Source organism: Dinoponera quadriceps, unplaced genomic scaffold (assembly GCF_001313825.1).
Source record: "Dinoponera quadriceps isolate SergipeBrazil2010 unplaced genomic scaffold, ASM131382v1 scaffold777, whole genome shotgun sequence".
Classification (NCBI taxonomy): Eukaryota; Metazoa; Arthropoda; class Insecta; order Hymenoptera; family Formicidae; genus Dinoponera; species Dinoponera quadriceps.
The window spans coordinates 2,420,474-2,442,523 of record NW_014555488.1 but is presented as its reverse complement, the minus strand read 5'-3'; positions in this window follow the sequence as shown (position 1 = coordinate 2,442,523).

Below are 22,050 nucleotides of genomic sequence, written 5' to 3'. Positions count from 1 at the left end.
GGTGGAATGCGTGCACCCCCTTAAAAACGACAGCCGCGGATAAACTCGAGTAATTTGTCACTTCGCCGCCGTCCCCTGTACAACGACTCTCGACGGCACGCCCTTCATCGTTCGCGTAAAAAGCAAGTCGCTTTCTCTCTCGCTCTCTCTCTCTCTCCTTCTTCCTTTCCCTCCGACCCCTCAGCCGCCACCCGAATACCTCCCGTTTTCGCATGCTGTGAGTTGTACGAGATATGACTTTCTGCTCGCGGCAGAGACGAAGAAAAAGCAACTATATCCACCAAGTGGAAGTCATTTCACCCTGTTCTCGTCATATACGGCTCGTGTTTTGCGGCCAATCATTCACTCTCCATTAGCGGCTAATCTCTTTAATTACTTCGCTATAGTAGCTATCGATATTATGCTCACAGGTGCACGAGGATATGGTAAACTGCAAAAATTTATCCATTCCACGGACGTGTGAATATAAAAAAAAATCTGAAAATTCAACTGTACCATGACAGAATGCAATTTTTCAGACGTACTTTCGCGCGATGAGGGTTTTATTCAGAGAAAGGAGGAATCGCGAAAAATCTATATATCTGGAAAAGCTCTACGTCAGATTTATATCAATTGTTGCAGAAGATCTCGCGATTACACGGTCGTAATTTTGCGCTCAGAAAGGGGTCGAATGTAACCTCCGGCCAATATCGTCCGGCGACATACGACAGCTTCAAGAAAATTGAGACCGGAGAAGCTACGTTCGTTATCTCCGCTCCTTTTTCTTTCTTTCTCCTCCTCCCTTCTCGCGCTGTTCTTCCTTGCGTTATCGTGCCGAAAATAGTCGAATCAAGATTGCACGGTGCGCGGAGCGCGATCATATCGATTCTCGATCGTTACCCTTCGAAAACGCCAAGACGCCATCGGAGATTCTATCGTCAATAACGGACACGAGCAAGAGAGAGAGAGAGAGAGAGAAAGAGGAGAGAATCGTCGCAATTTTAAAGCTTCCCCCTTTCATTCTGCTCGGGAGAACGCGACCACGCCGGGAATACACGTGTGTACACGTGTGTGAACACGCTGCGTACATATGTGTGAAACTCGGAGGCGGCGAAATGTACACGACGTAACCCGGAGACGGTTCGGTGTGTCATCTCACCCTCCCTCTCTTCCCAATCTCTTTCTTTCCGCCCGTTCGTCTTTCTTTCAGTTCCGCCGATCTTTTCTCCCTCATCGTCGCGTATTCGCCTCGTTCTCGCGAGCCTCTCGTTCCCCTTAAGAGGTTTATGCAGATAAGGAATAAAACGCGCTCGCGCGCGTTCATTCGCGCCGATGGAGGGGCCTCGACGTAATTACAAATAATATACCGTCCGCTTGTTTACGGACCGCCGCTATTACGCAGCAGGGGTTAAGCGATACATGATTAAAGCTTCATTTGCACAGACGAATCGAAAGGCGCGCGCGCTTCTGTTTTACCAGCGACTTAACCAGGGATTTCGGGGGCGACCCGCAGCGACGGTTTTATCACGAAATCATCGGTCAATTAGTCCGCCAGCCACCAACGGAATTCGCAAACACCTCGGCAGCTCGTCTAGCTGCCGTTGCGGGGGGCGTCCCGGCCGGATCGATACCTAACCGGCTTATGGTAGCACACGCGGCCGAAAACACGTCGGCGTAAGCCAACGGTCGAGCAAAGCGGCCGGTCGGCCGGGACGGCGAGCTTGCAAGTGCAACGCGCCACGATCAAACGTTGCAATTAAGTAGGCGCGCCGGCCACTATCTCGTCGCGAGATCTACCCTTCTCTACGGGCCCCAGCTACTACGGCGTGTAGCGCGTCGATTCGCGGACACGAAAATGCACGTCGACTGTACGTTACCCCGCCGAACTTCGACGTTGATCGATACCGCTTATCTTGCCGGTGGCGGGAAGAGAGAGGAGGGGGGGGGAGGGAGAGTAATTTCGCCGAGACAAATAACGAGACGCGGGACCGCGAAACCGCTCGATACGTATCGAGAGGTTCCGAGCGAAACTCCTCCTCGTCGAATCGCTCGAACGGATGACTAATTGATATAATCGATGTAATGGAGTAAAAGTTGTAATTAAACGTATCAAAGCCGCCGGCGGAGCCCGTTGACGGACGTCGTCGCCGACGCTCGAGGCGACGCGGAGCGTCAATAAAACACGAACATAATTTTCCGCGCGGCGAGCAGCCGAGCACCGTGCATTAATTACCGATAGCCAAAGTGACGGTTTCGTCTTCCGTTGAATAAATCATCGACGACCGCGCTTTCCCGCACGACGGCCGCGGCTTCGTCGCCGACTGTCTCTCTCCTCGCCTCGTCGTTGTAATTCGCCGCGTTCCCCGTCGATTTGTCTCGCGAAAGATAGAAATAAGGTGATGCTACCTCTCCAACCTCCAATCTCTTTCTCTCTCTCTCTCTTTCTCTCTCTATCTATCTTTCTCTTGTAATCCCTCTCTGTATCCGCAGCTTCGTATCTTTCGACTTCATCGCCAAACGCCTACATTAATATTTTTTAACCTCTGTATCTTAATAAGAATGTGACAGTATTCCATTCCATTCTGTGTTCTATAGTCATTCAGTATTTTATATATTTAGTATTCTATTCCATATCGAAATCTCTATCTCTAAACTTCTCTCTTACCGTACATTCATATTAGATGGATTTCTCTCTAAATTTGTATTTTTCATTTAACTATCTACTTACGTAGTATAGTTTTAAATAATTTAAGGAACCATTCAATAATTACGTCACACCACAAAGAGGGTGGGTCCATAAATTTACATGATGATCTGTGATGGCAGAAAGGGAGTGAGTAAAAGCTATAAAACGTCACATTAAATGGTATAACTTGTTAATATGGATGCGCATATTTATCGACTCTGCATTCGTAACATATTGGATTATATTCGGTGAACATATTTAACATGATTATCCGTTAATAATCAAAATGTTAATTTTTTAATATTTATTCTTTAAAAAGAAAACATTTTCATTAATCAAAATAATTATAAAATAAAATAGTTTGATGTTATATATCTAAAAATGATTTGTATTTTCGAAAAAGATAATAGTACGTAGTCTAATCATTATTGTGCACGATATTGTTATAAGTTATTTTTTATTTTGTGTGTGGGAGGAGATAATTTCACACGCCACGTAATATTAGAAAGAGGCAAATACTTTGTGACGAGGAGGAGGGGAAAAAAAGGGAGGGGAGTTTTCGTTTTTCTTTTACCTTCCACTATATTTTCACCCCAATCTCATTCTCCTTTTCTTTTTTACTGTTTATTGTTGTATACTATTCTGTTTTCCGACTTATGTAAATGTATTATTGTCTTTAGAGATAACGCCCTGGAACTGAAATAAATGCTTCTCTCTCTCTCTCTCTATCTCCAAGTTGAAGTGCGAACGGATAGGTTAGTAGGTAGGTAGGTAGGTGTAGGTAGCTCGTGAGTTAGAGTCATTGCGGATATCGGATACGGAAGCGACGGGGGGAGAGGGGAAAGCGAGTCCCCGCAAGATGGGACACTCGTTTGTCATCGCTGAATAATCGCGGAGGATGGCGCGAGGACGTAGTACGTAAAAGGGTAGAGAATCGCGCGCGCGCGCGCGCGGTAGGGAAGGCCGTTTAAAAGTACAATGGGGACCATTTACCCTCGAGTCTCTCATGACGGTCCGTTCACCCCCGCCGACCCGTTCACCTTCACCCTTAGCGGGGCGGAAGAATGCCTCGCGGGAGGTCGGAATTCGCTTCATTGATGCAGCTGCGTCTCGGTGTCCGTGTGAAACCGGCTATTTCGTGGAGTGCCCGGGATAAAGAGCCGGCGAGCTCCTTTCGTCGAGCACGCGCATTTGACAAGCCCCAGTGTCGAGGTGTTACGTAACAGCCGGCAAACTAATGATAAGAGCGGCGACGAGCGGAGGGAGGTTGGCGATAATAACCAACAGCATCTTCTACCTGTATTTCCGAACATCAGCGCGTTTTTGTCACGTCCTCCGCCGTAATTTATCACTGTCCGTGGGCGTGCGCTCCTTGAGCGTCGCGTCGGCACAACAGCCATTTTATCGCGCGAGACAATGAATAGAAGCTCGCGTAAAGTAACTGAATTTATTATTCTTATCGGTCAAGCATACTCTCACCCCACGTCGTTGTGCGTGTCTTTTTGCGCCCGGTCGCTCCGTTCGCCTCGTCGTCCCTTTATTCTACCGTAGCACGCCACCTTTAATTTACCCGATATTCGTCGATGTAATCCGTCTATTACGATATATGCGCGTTCAAACGGATTACTCTCTTCCGTTCAAGCTCACGAGTAGCGCGCGATCTTGGAAGAATATCGACGAAGCATCCTGCGAGCGCCTCGAAATGAATATTGACCCTCACAAGAAAAGGTGGAGTAGCAGGACGTGAACGGAAAGGTGGGGTCATAAACGACCTAAATATTAGGTTGGGGAAAAAGAAATCCATTATTTTTTCGGTAGATGGCTGTAGTGATCGATATCTCGTAAAGTATCGATCAAACAATTTCAGATTTATGCTCGTTGGAAAGGTGACATTTCGCACTAAAAAAATTCTTTTGTTGTTTTTTGTTTGGTCCATTCAGTTGTGAGTTACAGGGTGTTAAAAATGGAAGTCAACAAAGAGAAAATTCGGTATATTTTACAGTTTTTCTTTGATAAAGGCGAAAATGCAAGCCAGGCGGCTGTAATTGTGAATGGTGTTTATGGTGCCGATACTGTAACAGCCAATTACGTGCAATTTTGGTTTCGTCGATTCCGTTCAGGTATTTTTGATGTTAAAGATGCACAGGTAGGCCCGTCGTCGAAAATGTCGATAAAATCACAGAAATAATCGACCGGCATGTTAGCAGTCGTAGCATCACCCAGGAGCTAAAGATCGATCATAAAACAGTTTTAAACCACTTGCACAAAGCTGAATTCAAAAAGAAGCTCGATGTTTGGGTGCCACACCAATTAACACAAAGAAACATGATGGACCCATCTGCGAAGCCTTGGCCAAACGGAATGAAATCGACCCATTTCTTAAACGGATGGTGACTGGGGATGAGAAATGGGTCACATACGACAATATTGTGCGAAAACGATCGTGGTCAAAGCGCGGTGAAGCAGCTCAAACGGTGGACAAACCAGGACTAACGGCTAGGAAGGTTCTGCTGTGCATTTGGTGGGACTGGCAAGGAATCATTTATTATGAGTTGCTTCCATATGGCCGAACTTCGGCTATACATTAACACTACATACATAAACACTAAATTCGGATCTCTACTGTCAACAACTGGACCGTTTGAAGCTAGTGATTGACCAGAAACGGCCAGAATTGGCCAACAGGAGAGGTGTTGTGTTCCATCAGGACAGGCCACACATGTCTATAGTGACTCGCCAGAAACTCCGGGAGCTTGGTTGGGAAGTTTTGATGCATCCACCATATAGTCCGGCACCAAGCGATTACCATGTTTTTCTTGCATTGCAAAACTTCCTTAGTGATAAGAAATTGGCATCAAGAGAAGATTGTGAAAATCGATTACTAGAGTTTTTCGCCAATAGGGACCAAGACTTCTATGAGAGAGGCATTATGAAGCTACCTTTAAAATGGCAACAAATTATAAAACAAAACGGTGCATATTTGACCCAAATCGGACAATCCGAAACATGTTAAATAAAGTCTTGAAGTTCACGTAAAAATAATGGATTTCTTTTTCCCCAACCTAATATATAAATATGCAGTAAAAAAAAACATTTTGTACTTGTGTTAGAATCGGGCCTTATTGGAATTTTTATGTTAAGTTCTTAACTCGTATGTTAATTTAATCTTTTGTTCTTAGGTTATCTTAATATTTTGTGTTGAATCTGTATTCTGAAATCTGACATGTGAAATATGTTAAATGTAACACAACATTTTTTATTCGTGTTCATTCTGTTTGTTAAAACAAAACAAAATGCACAACAATTATATGGAACAATAAGGAAAGATATGTTTTTTTAAAAATATTCTAGTAAAATATAAGAAATAAATGTCTTGCTAGTGTGAAAGCATGAGTGACTCCTATTTTTCTTTAGAAAAGTTAACGGGAAGGTCCCGTGTCGCATCAATTTTACGTGACTCGCCGTTCACACCGCGGGGATTACCGCTGCTTCACGTTGTAATATTATGAGTCTCGCTTTATTTTTTAAATAGCGCTTGTCTCATAATAATTTCAAGACTGTTTCACGATTACGCTTCGTTTTAGAGCCCGAGTATCGAACAGCCCGAGGCAGAAAGTTCTGCCTGTTCAGCGCCAGCGTGGTGCGGAACGCGTTAATAATACGCAGCCGGGAGATGATTTTTCGAGGCTTTACGTCCGCGAATTTCCAACGGGACGACGTGTGTGTCCCGAAGAGACGACGTGCGCGACGTTCTCGATCCTCTCGCCGGGACTACTCAAAGAGGACCTCCAAAGACACGTATCGCGTTCTTCCATAAATTGAGATTGATCGTACATACAGAGTAGGTCCGTCAGCGTGTGCGGTATCACGGGATGTCCCCGATTTCCCGACGACTGGATGTTGCACTACTTCCCGCACTTCTTCTTCAACGGCGAGCGACGTCGCGCCCGCGCTCCCCGTATCGTTCGTCGCCGAGTTTCGCAATCTGATTTATGACAGCCGGTGATCGCTTACCGTCGTATCCCGGGGCGAAGGAGAGCAATTCGTATCTGCCTCGGATTTGATGGGCGTTCCCGTCGACGATCTACGACGCTTCCTCTCCCCCTCCTCCCTCCATTCTCCTCACCCCTCTTGATGTTCGTGTAACGCGCCCATGTAAACTCCAACTCGGCTGCAAAAGCGACACTACGGAGAATGAACTTTGTCGCGCGCGCTCCAACTTCTCTCGAGGTCCTCCCCTACGGCAAAAGCGAGATCCGATCGAGAAGCGGGTGATCGTTCGTGAGAAAAATAAACCAAACTGCGACTCAAGGCCCGTCAAATTATATTTTTACGAATCCTTTTCAATTTTAACCGCATATTGATGGAAATACTATCTACACGATTGCAAAATTAGAAAAAGATTGATCATTCGAGAGCTGAGATATTTATAATTAAAGTTGACACTTTTTATACGTGTTCTTTGGAGAAGTAATGTGTTATTTTTAATTTCTATTTCCAATGTCTTTTACATTAAAAATATTTTAGTAAAAAAACTATTATAGTATTAAAGACTAATATGCAGATATTATACACAAATTTCAGAATTAATGACCATTTTTTTGAAAATGCAGCGGTATAAAGTTCATAACCTACAGTAATATTCGAAATATATATAAATGTATACATATTTAAACACTTGTATACATCTTCCTATATGTACATACTTATTAGGTCAACTAATGCATAAATATATGCACATTAAAAAGAAAAATGACAAAATTATATTTTCATATTTGTAATATGTATATATATATATATTTGTCTACGTCAGCTTCGTTTCAAATTAACATTTATTATTTAGGTAATGAAATAAATGTATAGGGACGTAATTTGATAAATACCAAATTTATGAGTAGCCTCCTCGATACTGCACTAATAGACAATACATCTTTAACCCTTTGCACTCGAGTCAAGGTCCTTGGTCCCTATAAAAAGTAGTGTTTTCAGTAGCAATATTAACTCTTTGCACTCGAGGGCTCCGGGGCCATTTAAAATTTGTCTTCATACTCTTCAAACTCAAATGTAAATAGCAAGAGCGGAATATCCTATATACAATAGTTTTTACGATTTGTCTTTGTCCTTATGTTATGAACTGAAAGTTATTTGCATTGTCTCCATAACGGAGCCCTCGAGTTTGAAGACAAATTTTAAATGGCTCTGCTCCGGAGCCCTCGAGTGCAAAGGGTTAATATTGCCACTAAAAACTCTACTCTTTATAGGGACCAATGACCTTGACTCACCATGAAACGCGATGGATGCTACGAAAAATACTCTCCCGCCTTCACCCCCGCGCGCACTAGTCCCCTGATCGCCGCTGTTCAGTCATGAGACAAATTTTTCGATTACTCGAGCGACTAATTCATTCGGGCGTCGCATAATTACGGCCGTAAGGCGTCTACGGTTCGTGCGACGCGCGATTTCACGTGAATCTCTCCCCGTAGCCCGACATCAATAATCATTACGCGAGTGTACCCTCCCTCCCCCCATGCGAGACGGAGCAAGAAGGCGTCGTGCTATCCGTTCTAATTATTCAAGATGGGCGGAATATCAACATTTGCACGCCGATGCGAGTGCTCGGCCCTTCAGTCGATGCATCGACCACATATATATGCTGGGGGATCGGTCAGAGAGACAGCGTCTCGAGTTATGCCTAATGTCTAAGCGATCCAATCTGTAATGCTAAGCGCCACCTCGATGTGAGTGCGGCATGTGACAAAGGACTTTGACCCGAGCCTGTCCCCGTATTCAGGCTGACTGAATGCGGAGGATAAATCCTCCGCGGCTGGTACAGGCCCGACATGCCGCTTAAAGCTGATAATTAAGTTGTAGCGGAACGCGTCGCGCCAGACTCGCGGGTTAATTTGAAATAACTGGGTTGGCGACGAAGTTTACAATTGCAAAACTCGGATTGGAAGAAGTTCGTCGCGAGATTCAACGAACGGCGTCTCGCTCGCGAGTGAATGAGAAGAACGACGGTGTGTGATTTTATACATATATATGTATAATTGTATATCAGGTTCAATCAATTCTAATTATTTCGGGGAGAGAGGGAGAGAGAGAGAAAAGGAAACAGAGAGAGAGAGAGAGAGAGAGAGAAAAAGAGAGAAAGAGAGAGCATTATTTGTTGTGCGCTCCTGCCGGGAAGATTCCCCTTTGAACGCCAGTGACCAATAATTATATAATTAAAAATAAGATGAAAATTAATACAATTATGAGAAGAAAAGAAGCAAAAATAAAAATGAAATCTACTTAGACACGTATAAGAAGGCAAAAACTAGGAATTTATAGCGATTGCACTGCCATGCCGAAGCATACCAGAGAGAAGCTGACAATTTTTGTTAAAGAAAAAAATGAAAACAGAGAATAAGAACAGAAAAACAAAAAAACATAAAGCAGAAAGAAAGAAAGAGAGGGGGGGAGAGAGAGAGAGAGAGAGCTCAACTTCTCAGAGGGCCTTCTTATGAAAGCGATTGCATCCCATACTGCCTTTGCCGCGCCGCCTTTCGGAAACTGTTACAACCGAGAGAAATATTCGCCCGTAAGATTAAATTCACGATGAAACTCTTTTAGAGATTCAATTATTCTGGCCTCCTTTCGTGCGCGCGCGCGCGTTCGCTCACGCGCGCTCAGGCTTTCGTACCGAAAGAGAGAGGGAGATATATAGACTCTCAGTTATTAAACATTTTTTTTTCCTTTCAATCGATAAGCGCGCGCGATCTCTTTGATCCATCTTCCCCCGTCTGCGAAGCGCAGCGGATTTTAATACGTTACCCGTTCTCAGGGTTATAAACCCCATTTTAATCCCTCCGTTTCGTTAACAGTCCGCTCGCTTTCTTCTCATCTGCTCGAGCTCTTCCTCGGCTCTTCCTCTTACGGTGCAGTAAGAGAGAAAGAGGGAGATCTTTTTTACGAGATGGTGTGATTATGTAGTAGAACGAGGTATACAATACAGGAAGGGCGGAATGAAGCGAAATGACGTCCTATTTGTAACGCTTAAACGTCCGTTATATCAGGACCCGAGCCGAGATCGAGGGAGTGTCGTAAATTCGCGTCGTGCCGTGCGTCAGACGACCATTTCTCTTTTTTTTTTTAACAACCGTTCTTAATAGTACCGTCGGACGAGATGGACGGATCGATGGGCGGAGAACTCCATTTCGGGGGATCTAACCCGTCTAATGACCGACTGATGAACCGTCGCCTTAAAAATCGATACCCCGCGGGCTTCTGTCCGTGTACATCCCGCCGCAGTGACATCGATCTTCTCGTCGGGACACGTGATGATTACGAACATTACATGGTATTTGATACACTCGCTCGAAAAGCGGGGCGACGGTTATTGATCGACAGGTGGAGTGGGGGAGAACGAGGAGGAGGATCACGCTGTGCCCCTATTATTAATACATTTCATTTCTGATATGCACGCATACAGGAACGTCACGTGTAATTATGCGCGAATCAATTTGGAGCGTAGCTCGCATTTCAATAAATTTTGAGTGATGCATTACCAAGAACGAATATATTTTAGTCATTATCGCCATAATATTGCAAGAACGGCAAATAACGGGAATAATTATAACAAATTTTGACAATTCTAGGAGAAAGAGGAGAGAAAAAGAACGCGAGAGAGAGAGAGAGAGAGAGAGAGGGGGGAAGAGCTCGCGATACGTTGATCCGCGGCTGTAATTTTATTCGTGTAATAATATTCGCAACGTGACGGCTAAATCGTGGATAAAAATTACATATTTACGTTAATGAGCGAAATTTCCAATTGGGATACTGCGGCCATTAACGCCCAGCGGACGTTAATTATCGATCCCGCTTCTCACGGATAACTATGTTTGCGCGCCCTCGTTGGAGAGACACAAATCCGACGAGATCCAACCGCGTGTGGGATTTTTCTCTCCTTCTTCAGAGACGTCCTCGAATTTCGCGGAGACGCACTTCTCCCGCGACTACGGTATTCCGTAAAGAACCTCCACCGATAACCTCACACGTACAACCGTTAAGCCCCCCCCCCCCTTCCCCCCTCTTTGCCTGGCCTTCCGCCCGCGACGATAGTCGCGTTTATTTATGACGGCCGACGCATCTCGAATCAATTGGAACGACGAGCCAAATCGCGTCTCCGTCCGGCCATTTGCGAGCGCCCGCCGAGACGGCTGTTTCGGATCGAAGGGGTCGTTTCTTACGGGTTGTTAGCCCCGATCCTACGAGCCATTACCGACATTACGTTATCTCGGCGCGCTCCTGAATGTTATCGTTCGACTACCTACCTACCTACCTAGCCACCCAGCCACCTCCATCCACCTACCCGCACACCCATCCACTCACTCACGCCAATCCTTGCCACGACTGCGCGTTCACCCTCCGTCACCGTCGAACACTTCCCCAAGCTGTTGCGCGCTTCCCCGGCTAATCTCCGTTACATGACTGCGGGCTGTCATAAAGCACGCACACGCGTAGCTTTGAGCTCACATGTATATGCGCGACAGAGAGGGAGAGAGAGAGGGGGAGAGGAAGATTCCGCCGCGTATATCGTCTTCATGGGCGAGAGCTGAAGAAACCTCCGACCTTCGCGTCTCCGATCGAAGGGCGACGGCATAAGGATGTTTCCAAGGAACGGAAACGGGAACGAGCGCCGAGTCCTCGCCGATAAAGGGGACCTCGGGGCCTTTGGACTCCCTCCCTGCACACGAATTGCCGTCACGATACACACACACACACACACACACACAGCGGCTAGTTAACGTAGGCTGCGGACGGGGTATTGCGCGCGAGCATTCTTCTCTTCGCCTTGGCTAGATGCAATCTACCGTCGCCTTATGGTGCGTTCACACCGCCTCGAGTGAGGTCGTTCTCGTGTCAATGGACGATGAATCCATCCGCGCGGTTTATCTAGGTAACAACACGCGTCGCTGCCGCCGCCGCCTCCGTTATCCTCGATGATTTATATTACGTGCCAGCAGAGCTTGCACATTGGAGCTTTTTTTCGCCGGCATTATGCGCGATATTGTAATGCACGACGTTGCGCCCTGCCGGCGACGCCGAGATACCAGATTTGAATTATATCGGCCCGGTCGTTGACTGCTCCCTTGTCACGCGTTTCCTTTCCGCCGTTAAAGTGGGATAAATCTCCTGTTCCCCCGCTCGTTCGAATATCCGCTTTTTCCACCCTTCCCCCGTCCCTTCGCCGCGGAGCCAAGTGCAAAAAACGGTCGCAACGAGCCGTAATCGAAACGCGATTCCGCGCCCGGATACGACAGACGTTACGTTAACGTTACGTTGCGTTGTACGTTACGACGAGGGCGCACGCGCGCGTCCGTGAAATTTAATAAAAATCCGTAGGCGCGATAAATATTTTTCAGAAGCGAGATTAATTCGCCGTGCATTACGGGACAATCCATCACGTAATATCGGGCGACGTTAAACATTTACCCGGTTCTTTTTTAACCCCTCGCCGTCGTATCGCGTTAAACAATCGGTCCGGCGAAAAAAGAAGGAGGAAGGGAAAAAAGAATGAGCGTTGCGGTGTAACTTCTGTCGGGACGGAAATACATCAGCGCGGTCTCGCATGATAGAGCTATAAAGCGATTACATCACTCTCCTGTAATTTGTGCGCGCGCGCCGGTAATAAATTCACGATAATTATACGGTGCGCACGTACGCGAAATTATCAACCGGCAAAGGCCGGTCGGATCTCACGCAAAAAGCTTAATCGGCGTGTGTACGTAAGGTGTACGTGCATATACCGCGCGGCGCTCACGCATCGCCGGCTTGCCGGTGGTTGTCGCATTTGCGAATCATAAATCAATAGCTCGCCGTTATACGGGGGGGGGGGGGGGGGAGGNGGGGGGGGGGGGGGAGGGAAGGTGGATAGGTTAGGTAGGCAGGGGGAAAGGAGGAAGAGGAGGATGTAATTGGAACGCGAGCAATCTATCGCCGCATGTTACCGGAACGTACGTACATCGAGACTTCTCGTGGCGGCCGGTGAGTGCGAGGGTCGGCAATATTTGCCGTCCGCTAATATTGGTCTTTGCTATTGGTTATTTGCCGGTAAATAGAAATTTTCCTTCAGTCGCCGGATACTTCGCCAGCGGTAACTGGCGAGATATACACTTCGGCGACGGCTACTACTATTCTCTGTATGGAGGGAATGCGAAAGAGAGAAAGAGAGAGAGAGAGAGAGAGAGAAGAGGAAAGCGTTTGTTATAGTCTAGCCTAGGGCTAGTCTTTTAAAGACATAAAGTGTACATGAGAGCGATAATCATATTGATGAAGTTATATAACAGAGGAAAAATAAGGTAGTTATAAGTCAGTTACAGAAGTAGGTTTAAAAGAAAACGAAAAGAAAGAACGTGAGGGGAAACTTGAAAAATAGAAAGAAAAGTTATTACAGTCTGTTGACACACTGGCAAAGAAAAAAATAACTGAGGCTTTCAAAGAAAAAGGTGAATTAAAAAGACGCAGAAAAGCGGATGCAGCGTAAAATACAACTTGAGTAGCAGAACGCGGTGAGAATAATATATGTGTGTAGTATAGTATTAGTTAGGTCAGTATTCATAATCGGATCTTATATATAAGACCGTCTTAAGTTCATCTTCAGACGCTGTACGGCTCATTTCATTGACTACGAAGCACTTGAAGGTGAGCCTAAGACGGTCTTAAATATAAGATCTGACTATGAATATTGATCTTAGAATTAGATTAAGTTGATTAGATGTTAAGAAGATTTGTTTGCGATTTTCATTTTAAGTAGTTCTCCTTTATTGCCAGCACATTCTTATTCCCACTTTCATTCTTAATCGTCCTCCTATTCTTCTGATTCTTGAGTTCCAGAAATTTGTAAAAAAATGATTGTATAATCGTATGTCGATAATAAAAAGGAGAAAAGTTGGTGTACCGTGCAACTTGACGAGTCCCATCTTGAAGAACGTAAATTGTTCCGCGAAACGCGTAACGTCAGTGGCTTTCGCCGGCGCGCACGATCGCAGCTTCCAAAATGCGATAAGTCGAACTTCGCGACGCGAAATAGAAGAAGGATTTCTTCGCATGGGAAACGAACGGGGGACGCTTGTTGTCGCGCGAATTGCGCCGGATTGTGGCGAAAAAGGAACACGCGCGAATCATCGAGCGGAGAAGTCGCGTGGTGAGGAGAGAGCATCGCGCGAAAATAACGCGAATAAATCACACACGAAGAGAAGGATTTAATAAAATATCTTTAATTGGAATAAATTTGTCCTTTGGAATTGAGCAAACAAACGAATGTTTGATTCAATCAACAGGATCGTTTCATTCCTCGAACAATATATTTACGTCAAATAACATATTTCTTTTGCATTTTCACTCGAATATTACAATGACAGTCACAAGCAACAAATTATTAAAAAAAAGTTACACTATAGTAGCAAATTGCTAAAGGATCTCTTTATTTCAATGGAATGATATTTGTAATATATAATGAAATAAGTTTTTCGAATGAAAACAAAACGACACTTGATGTTAAGCTATGCTGTTTATACATTAAACAAGTCCAAGTCAAACGCGTATACTGAATCCAAAGAGACACTTTTCTCTGCGTAGTTGACGATGACGGTGGGAGCTTCGGCACTGTAATATACGTGCCTTCACAGTCGCCGCGTGCAACTTGCAGTATCTACCGGTAAAAGTCGCGACTTTTATTCGCCGTTCGCGACCGGCCGCCGCACGGATGTGCGAATGCGCCTCCGCGCAAAATCGTGCCTCGGACGCACCTCTCGCACGACGACTGGCGTGTATCGGAAAACATTAAAAGCGCCCGTCGCATTTTCGCGCCGTACGGTTCGCGGACGTTGTCTCGCTCGCTCATTCACTCTCGGCGTCGCGGCCTTTCGCCGCTCGCGTGACAATATCGCCGCCGAGATACTCTTTGTACGTTTCTATAAAAAGGAACTCGTTATGTGGGACGCTTGTGTACGCAGGACACAGTCGGCCGTGCGAGCGAGCGAGGAACACGCCCGGTCACGCGACGCGGACAGGAACGAGCTATCCGTTGGATGTCTTTATCTGCGCTATTAACCGCAATGCTTCCCCGTCGGCCGCTCGAAAGGGTAAGCGGTTTTCCTGTTGATTGTCCGCTCGCGACGAAAGGAAACGCGGAAATAAGTCCCGGTCACGTAATGACATGATTAATGGGGGCGCGACGCGTGGCGTAAATTACAAGTGCGGCGAGGTGTCGCAGTGAGTGCGGACGCTCACGGCCGGACGCGAGGCGCCAAGTAGCACCGTTGCTGATACGGTCGGACAAGTAGATGCGGCGCGGCCCTACGCGACCGAGTATCTCGACGTCTCGATCTCGCGACGGCGACGACGACGCGAAGTTATAAGCGTACAGGATTACCGCGTGATAAATTCATTGGGACGGAGAATGTAAATAAAACGATCGCAAGGAAGTTGCCGTTCCGCCTCGTTGACGAGCGGAAAATAATGTTATTACCGTCGGACCGGGCGCGAAATTAACTAAAATGGATCTGTTTAGTAAAATAATATTAAACACACCTCGTTTGCCGTAAATTGTCCGTTAAATTATTAAACTGCCCGTTAAATTATTAAAATGTCCGTTGCATTGTAACTATTAAATTTCACGGCTCCAGCCGCTGTTGACGATCATATCGCACCCCGCGCGTCGCACGTACACACCGAGGGAGAAAAAGGGGGAGGGAGAGTGGCAGCCCTGTTTAAGAGAATCCGCGGATTAAGATACGATCTTTTCGGGATCGAGGTGGACGTGCGTGCTGGTGCGACCGAAGCGAGGATACGTGAACGCACATACACCCACACACACACGTACACACGCAGCGACGGTGGAGTAATATATTTCGCATTGGTGCGGAGGTGGAGGTGCGACTGCGTGAGCGCGTATATCAACGGCATATTGGACTTCCATTCGACGGAATAAATATGTTCGAGGAAAATAACCTGTCCCCGGGGAAAAGCTCGGCGGACCGGGGGGCCCGTCGTGTGATCGAGGAAAGCTGGGTCGAACGGCCGTAATAATGGAACAACGACCGGCCACGCGATGATTATCATCGGACTGCCATAGAGGCGAGCGAACCAGCGAGAGAGATAGGTAGAGAGAGAGAGAGAGAGAGAGCGTGGACGCGTATAATCGCGCTACTATTATAACTAGAACAGTTTAACCATAATTAGAGGGACGTGCGCACGGTTAGTCGGGGTGAGATCGGCGGAATCCGCTCGTAGATTTGCGTCCGAGCCGGCTCGACAGATTAAACAAATGCGGCCGCGCGGTAAATGGATCGACGAAAAACGACGCGGCTCGGAGGACGACACGATTGGCCGCGCGCGAGCGCACCCCTCGTTCCCATCGACAACTGCCGCCGAACCCGCGCGCCCGGACGCTCCGAGAAGCAGGCAGTCCTTTTCGCTTTTTATTGGGGAGCGGGAGGACGGCCGTCGCTTAAATAAGCTCGGCACCTCGATAAGGATCACAGGTGAAGTAAAATAAATTGCATTCGTAGCGCCGAGTGGTTCGCCCTCTTACCCCAAGCTGCTAACCACCCCCCGTCCTTGCCCGCCCGGGCGAACCCTGTCACTTTCTCTCTCTCTCTCTCTCTCTCTCTCTCTCTTCTTTTTATTCTTCTCTCGCATTCGGCAAAAACGAGGCGACGTGGCGTCAAAGACAGAAACATCTTTTTTATCTGTTTCTCTCTCTCTTTCTCTCGACACCTCGATTCCAGAATTTTCTTTGATCTCGCGCCGAATGAGTGCGTCGCGGCCGTTTAATTAATAGCGCAGCGAGCGGAGATACGTGATGAGGTTACATATACATTCGCATGCACACACGTATACGCATGCAGGTTTAACCGGTGAAACGTTCTCACGGTCGTGTAGAAATTGCCCGTCCCGCGCTCTCGCGATTGTATTTTTAATTCATTTCAAACATTCCGCGCGCGGCGCTTCGCCCTTCCTCGTCTTCCCCCCCCCCCTCTTTTTTATTCCCATGTTGCGCGTTCTTACGCTGCATTACCGCGCGCGCGTTTTTTAAATTCGTCCAAAAAGTACCAAAATTGTCCGCCTCCTCCTCCTCCTGCTTCTCCTCGTCCCGGCTCCGCGCCACATTCGGCGCCGGAGCATATATTTCTCTGTAGCGCGCGCGCGCGCACGTAACGCGTTACATCGGACTTGTCTCTGGATTTTTGTATCTAGCATTTTACATTTCACGGCTCCGGGCACGTTTCGAGGGAGACTAACACGTTTTCGCGCGCGCGCGCGTGTGTGCTCTTGAAAGATCGCATCGGCCAGGCTCGCCGCCGCGCGCAGGCTGGTTCCGCCGTTCTCTCGTGAGCTTAATGGGTTTATCTTACAGCGCCGAAATTTGCGACACCGGTACGGAAAGTTACTACGATCGACGTAATCGTTACCTCGCACCTAACCCCAAAGGTTGTTACCTTGCCGAGTTTCGCCCGACGATAGAGTCTAAACGTCCGCAACGGCGGTAATTGTGACACCATATTTAACGTTCCCCACTCACCCTTCCTCTCTGCAACCCTCGTCCGCTCTCTCCTCCTCCACTATCTCCTGCCATCCCATCTGCACGCCGTGCCGTCCGTTTTCTCGTTACGGCGTTACCATCGGGGTGTGTACACACAAACCGAACGGTGGTTAATGGACCGAGGCAATAAAGCGGCCGGCGTTACATCGATTACAGGCCCGGAGAACGGAACTTTCCGCGATCCCCGGCAATAACTCTAAATATCGAGGTATCGGTCCGTACACGCTGGATTCTCCGGATTAGTTCGACCCGGTTAGCCCCCGCCGCCATTCCTCGACACCCGTTATACGCGAAACAATCTCAACACGACGCTTCTCCGTCGGTCCTCCTCCTTCCCCCCTCCCCCCCTTCGTCACTCTTTTACGCCGGCGTATCATGACGTACGTGTTATTTTGCCGTTTTCCTTCTCTTCGCGCCCCGTTAAAGCGCGGTATGTAATTTACACGGCCGATTGCAACGGACATTCCGTCGCGTTCCGTCGCATGCGCATCGATCGGTCGCTGAGTGAAAATCGTCGAAAAGAGCGATATGCGCGTTATTTGTCTCTGAAATGAATTAATCGCGAAACGGAGGCTAACTCTAATTTATGGGTCCGCGTATCCAAGACCATTACGTTTCGCTCGCCTAATTAACAGCGTAACAAAGACGCAAATGCAATTTGTGCGCCCCGAATTAACCGAATTACAATCTGAGAGAAAGGAGCGAGAGAGAGAAACAGACGAGTTTGTTAGTGCATTCCGTTTCATATTTAATTGATCGAAACATTTCATGTCAGTGCGCGTTCTCTCCGTTCCCTTTTCATTTCCCTCCCTCTTTTTTTTTTTACAAACTTTCCTCTTTGTGTGTTCGTAAAAGGCGATTGCAGTTCTCTTCATTTTCATCGGCCTTGATGGCAAAAAAAGAGAAAAGGAGAGAGAAAAAAGGGGGCGTCGTATTGTTTATTGTATATTTTCCACAGTGCGACTCGAGAGAGAAAGTTGACAGCGCGCTTAATTGTAGAGAACCGCCGTTCCGTACAGTCATTTTTCCAGTACGCGCGAGGAAACGGGAGTGAGAAGGAGGGGGAGGGGCGAATCGGATATTTCCGTGGGCAGCTCCGCAAATTGGGAGCCGCCAATCGATACGAGAGGGAAGTTGGCGACTCAGCGAGGTGTAATAAAATAGACACAAATCAGCCTGTGCGCCGATGTTCGGAAAAAGCATCCGCGATTGTTGAATATTCACGCGACGAGACTGTTTTGGAGGTCGTATAATATTAAGAAGCAGTTTGCCCTACCTGGTTGGTCGGCCCGTCTGCCCGCACTCCGAATGGAACCAGTTGTATTCATGAGTCTACTTTCGCGCAAGTTTCCGCGCGGCAAAGTACCTCGCTAAGTTTCGTTGTTAAGCTTTCAAATTCGTAGTTGGCTTCTTATTTTTTCTCTTTTTCTCTATCACTTTCTTTCTCTCTCTCTCTCTCTCTTTCCCTCCGTGCACCACGTCGACTTTTTCGAAGCAAAGTTGAATAAATATCGTTAAACAGGGTTCGCACGTTCGTGTGACTTGGCGGAAACGCTTTTGATAATCGTCAGACGAGCGTCGACGAAATTGCCACTGGCTGATGAAACTCGCGATGAGGCGGGAGGGCACAGGAATGCGGCCGGCGATAGGCTTTTCGAAACTCGTGATCAGACGGCAGAAAAGGAATTATCCAAGTCCCTCGTGGAACACACGTCTTCTCCGCTGCGTCGTCGCCGTCGTCAATGACTACGGAAACTTAGATCGATATCAAAACCCTCGCGAAGGGTGACTGCCAGAACTGTCTGATTGCCGATAGAGAGTTTTACTCCCTTCTCTATCTAGAGAAAGAGAGAGTCGCCGGTAGAAGCTATCCTTCTTTTCGACACAGTGAGGGCACCGGACGGCCGAAGAGAAACCGAGAAAGAGGGAGTGAGAAAGAAAGAGAGAGAGAGAGAGAGAGAGAGAGAGAGAGAGAGAGAGGAAGAGAAGGTGTGTGGAGGAGATCGGTGATGGAAGGGCACGGATGAAGATCGTCGAGAGGAACTTTCACCTGACGGCAACTTAGAAACCCTTTTATTCGTTCCTTTCACGACAGTACTGAACGTGCTCGACGTCGCGCGGATGCAGGATAGACGAAGGAACACCGAGTTTACCTTCATTCCCGGAGCGGATTCGAGGGTGAAGACGCGAAGCGAGAGAGAAAGCGATAGAGAGAGAGAGAGAGAGAGAGTAGCTGGAATGGATCTTAGCCGCGACAAACGGCACGGGCGAAAGAGGAAGAACAGGGGATGAACAAGGAGACATGGCCATATCGCGGCGAACTATGCTTTTCTTTTAACGAGCCGGTCGAGCGGCAAAGTTCTTTTTTCCGCTATTAACTTCGGCCCATGGGGGAAACGGATTCATGTAAAATTCATCCGGAGTTGCCACCGGCAATTCGGACGCCAGGGAAGGAAGGAAGGAAGGAAGTAAGGTTGGACGGTTCGACCAGAGGGGTGGGCGGCAAGTTTTATGAAATTTACCTTTTCGCTGTGCGGTGGCGAGAGCATCGGGATATATGGCTTTTTAATGGGTCGCCTCTTTTCGCGCCTTCGATGTTCCTTTGAATTTCGGTGCCTCGCCGCGCGACACGGCGCGATTTACGTTGAAATTCATATTGGCCGGACACGGCGGCGGAAGTGTCACGTTTAATTTATACACACGGAAATTGTTCGGCGGGCCGGTACGGGTGGGATTACCGAGATTCTCACGTAGAAATGTAAATTCTCGTTGTTCTCTCTTTGCAGGCTGAATTTCGCGAGTGTTTGGCCGCGGAAACGAATGTCCAGCGCTACAATGGGATGAATAAGGTGAGTTACACTTGGAGAATGTAGCAGATCATAATTCGATTGTTTCACGTGCCTCTCGAGTGGAAAAGATTCTCTTAATTAGACAGATCGACAGATTGTTCTCTCAAGATCCCACGTTTCGCCAAGCTTGTTGCGAGATTCGCGCTGACACGTCTCCGTGGGTGTTTCTCTCTCTCTCTCTCTCCCTCTCTCTCTCTCTCTCTCTTTTCGCTCATTCTTTTCCGGAGGCTCCCGACTATTTTAATTCCCATCCTGCGCGGAGATATGAAACGGTTCTATTTCTGTGGAACATCGCGCCGCTTATAAAATTCTACGTCTCGTACCCTCTCAAATTGAATTAGTAAAAATATTATTGAATCAGTGAAACAATATTTCACCAATAATCAGTGAGTACACTGTAAATCCAAGTGTGCCATTTTTACACGCATAAACGTTTCAAAACGACACATTTGACTGAAGCTATTTTTACAAGTTTTTTGCCGATTTAGCTTACGTCATTTAAAATGTTTAATCGTGTTAAATTAACGACGTTAAATTACGACGTGTTAAGTTAATACGACCAATCGTGTAAATAACGTGATTTAAAACGGCAAGATAAGTATAAGAAGTGTGTAAGAAGAGCTTCAGCTAAAGGATTTGCAATATATTTACAATAGAGTAGAATCAGTTTTATTACGCTATAGGATAAATTTTGTAAAAGCAACAAATAGTACAATATAATATCAAATGTAAATGTACGGCATGTAGATATAAATACACAGACAATCTCCGCGGGGAAAAGAAATTTACCAAGTAAAAGAAATATTTACTGAGTTTTAATAGAAACATTTAGCTCTTCTGTTTTATGCTTCGTTGATTTTGATCAGAGGGAGATTCACTGCAAATTGTTGTTACGCGTTCTCCACAGCGAAACTACGTATACGTATATATCTATGTACATTCAACCATATCGCATTTAGCGTAATTCGTAAAGCAGCAGGTTGAAAAGCCAGAGGTTTCTCGGAGATTTGAATCCCAACAAAATAAGCGTATTTTCCAAATACAATGTACATAAATTAAATCAATTAAATGGCACGCAGTTAGGAATATTTTAAACAAAATCATTAACAACGCTTTAAAAATAATTGAGATAATAAAAATAAATCAATAGCATTCTTTCACTGTTTCTGCAGTGACATTTCATTAATGGAAACAGAGTTGCTGCTATTGACTGAGTCGGACCAGCAGATTTTATTGATTCGCAGTGCTATACTCGTACAACCACCAATGACCGATGATTGTTTCTCAGTGATAATACACTGATTGCACTTCGGAGAATATCGTATCACGACGTATTCATTCTCGGAGCTTACGGCGCGAACATCTTCCGCAGCGCGGCTCTTTCGGATCGCAGATCTCTCTCGGAATCATCTTAGCGTCGCCACGAGCGGAATCGGCTTTCCGCCGTGGCTTTCCGAGGCGAATCGGCCGAGGATATTCTTCCGGGATCGACTCCGTCGACACACGTGTGATAAGAGAACGCGACGAGAACGCCGCTTCTTCTATAATTGCTCCGCGGAATATGTCGCAGCCGCAGTTAGCTCTGAGCTCAGCGCGCGATTGACACGGCAGTCGAAGGTATCTCGCCGCAAATACGCGCGAAACCGTCGTCGCTTGCCGTTATACCCGGTGTGTGCAGACACGGTGTGTCGATGCCGCGACGGCGGCGGTGTTGGTAAGACTCACAGCGGGATGCGCAACCACGCGGCATCGGGGTTGGATATGTACCGGAAGTTTAGCCCGCCGCCCCCGCCGCCGCATCGCGCGAGAATGTTTGCACGGAGCAGCGGTGTTCGGCGCTTTCCGCGCTAATAAACCGTTCCTCTTGCCACCGTCGCTAATTACTCGACGAACGAGTCCTAAACCCACCCTCCGGCGTCGCCGCTTCACGGCATCCCCCATCCGTCGAA